Source organism: Megascapheus bottae, chromosome 7 (assembly GCF_031878675.1).
Source record: "Megascapheus bottae isolate mThoBot1 chromosome 7, mThoBot2.hap1, whole genome shotgun sequence".
NCBI classification, from domain to species: Eukaryota; Metazoa; Chordata; class Mammalia; order Rodentia; family Geomyidae; genus Megascapheus; species Megascapheus bottae.
In genome coordinates, this window is record NC_143515.1 from 21,802,837 (window position 1) to 21,805,560 (window position 2,724).

General features: G+C 44.1%; 1 pseudogene across 1 annotated transcript; it reads left to right on the plus strand.

The window, feature by feature from the left end:
- The first annotated feature begins 796 nt into the window (after window positions 1-796).
- LOC150060411 (immunoglobulin kappa variable 1D-13 pseudogene) lies at window positions 797-1,318 on the plus strand (annotated as a pseudogene). The gene is made up of 2 exons (XR_016536205.1): window positions 797-874; window positions 996-1,318. The product of XR_016536205.1 is annotated as an immunoglobulin kappa variable 1D-13 pseudogene (transcript).
- Window positions 1,319-2,724: the final 1,406 nt, after the last annotated feature.

Below are 2,724 nucleotides of genomic sequence, written 5' to 3' on the forward strand. Positions count from 1 at the left end.
AAAAAAAATCTTTGTAGCCCATTTAATGCAGGACAGGAAAAATACCTACACCAGGGAAAGATGATAGATCTGTTAGTCAATTGGAATGGTTATACTGTTTCTCTTCCAATATTTATCATTTACTTTTAAACAAAAAGACTATTTTCAATTCATTAACACTTTGTAAGAAAACAAAGTGTGTGTTTTCACAGAAGAAGTATTTGAGGAAGTGTTGGGAGAGCACCACACATGGTAAATAAGCTTAGAGACCAGGCTCAGGCCATAAATATCAAGCCCCAGTGTGAGCACAAAAACACAAAAATAAACATAAAGAACTTACTGAAAGCAAGTTCAAAATCTAATATCTCATCCACTAAGACTATTCTGTGTGTTCCCTACAAACTGGGATGTGTTCCTGCATTATACAACACTATTAGATAAGTTACTCCATCCGATGTTTATGTGTAATGCACTACATGTATAGACTCCAAGCATCTGCTGTGATGACATGGCCTCTGGAGGAGACAACTAACTGCAGAACACTCAGGTCCCTTGCTGCCTCCTACTGTATACATGCATGAACACCTGCTGTGCTAAATTACTCTAATGAAATGGCCTCTGGGAGAAGAACACTGCCTGCAGAAAACTGATGTATTCTGTGATAATCATGAACACCTGGCTGTGCTGAATTACTGAAGTGAGCCTGCCCTGCAGCTGTGCCCAGTCCCGCCCAGCCCATGCATTTGCATATGCCCAGAACACAGCACGCTGCCCTGAGTATTTCTTCATGGTCTGCTCACCCCTGTGGAGGAGTCAGACCCATCAGCACACAGCATGGTCATGAGGGCCTCAAGGCAGATCCTGGGGCTGGGACTCCTGCTGCTCTGGCTGCCAGGTAAGGAAACACAGCAATGGAAATGTCATCAGCTCACTGTGCTCAGTTCTGTGTGGTTGTCTGTGAGATCCTCAGAAATCCTGCATAATGATGTGGACATTTCATTCTGTTTCCATGTCAGGGTCAAGAGGTGCCATCCAGATGACCCAGACACCGTCCAGCCTGTCTGCATCTCCAGGAGACAGAGTCAACATCAATTGCAGGGCCAGTCAGGATGTTAAAAAGCATGTAGAATGGTATCAGCAGAAACCAGGGAAAGCTCCTAAGCTCCTGATCTACTACACATCTAATTTGGCATCTGGGGTCCCATCCAGATTCAGTGGCAGTGGATCTGGGACAGATTATTCTCTCACCATCAGCAGCCTGCAGCCTGAAGATGCTGCCACTTATTACTGTGTGCAGTATGATGAGTTCCCTCTCACAGTGATACAAGTCATAACATAAACCTCCCAGGGAAGCAGAAGTGAGAGTCTGGGCTGCCCCAGCTGCTCCTCCTGCTGCCTCGACCTGCTGACACAGCTTCTCACATGCAGCCTGGCTCTGAACATTACTGCAAGCTTTTCATCGAACTTGATTTTTTGGGGGGGTCTATTTTATTTATGTATGTATTTTATTGTGGGGGTAACGTGTAGAGGGGTTACAGTTACATTTGCCAGGTAGTAGGTGCATTACTTCTTACCTTCTCCTGTTTTTGTCCCAATTTCCCCCCCCCCCCGCTCCCTCCCAATCATCTTGTTTGATCCAACTTTCTACAAATGCTTCTTTGAATCTCTATTTTCTCCTCCTCTGACCCAGAAGCACAGACCTGGCCATGTGTCTTCTCATATAAACACCTCATTTGTGATTTACACAGTAAAACAGAAGCAAGCCAAGATCCCTCCAGTAGGACTTGTCTTAATACTTGAAATTACTCTCAACCCCACCTTTTCAACTCCTGAGGTACCAGAAGGTGGACCTAGGGGGTTGTCTGGGTCCATGGAGCTGCCTGAGGACTTGAGTCACATAATCCTGTGTGAATAAAGCCAGTGTGGGCCGATGCCCTCACCTGCTGACATCCTCTCTGGGGGATTCTCCAGGCCTCACCTCTGATCAGGTGTCAGCCTGCTTATGTCAAGAAATCCACAAGTCTCTTCTGTTTTCAAAATCTCATAGAAACTCCCCTCATGATGAAATTCTGCAGGAAGCCAGAGGCGGAAAATGGATTTCAGAAATGAGCCACCACAAAGCAATCATAATGATCATATTGATGGTCATTTTCACAAACTCTCAGAAATATTCCAACTAAATGATCCCAAGTTTTTTCTACCCATCTGGGATCATAGCTGGAATGTGGGGGAAACTATAGGAAGAAGCTGGGAATGATATGAAACATCATAAGTTGCTCATGAGGTTATGCAGCAACAACTGCCTGAAATACCTCATTTTTTGCCAGTTCTGAGGCTTGAACTCAGAGCCTGAGTGCTGTCTTTGAGCTTTCTCAAGGATAACACTCTACCTTTGAGTCACAGCACCACTTAGAGCTTTTTCTGTATATGTGGTACCAAGGAATTCAACCCAAGGCTTGATGCATGCTAAGCACCCAGCCCGAAAGAACTTCCTTAATCAAAGAAATCCTATGTGAACAATACCACAGCACATAAAAATCATAAATAAATGGCTTTATTTAAGAATTGTTTTCCAAGAAAGGCTGGATAAGTGGAACTGCATTAAACTGCAGAGCTTTTGTATGGCAAAGGACATACCTAGTAAACTAATTAGGAAGCCTACAGATGGAAGAAGATCTTCACCAACCTCACACCGGATAAGGCCTCATATCTAAAATATATCAACAGCTCAAAAATTGAATCACA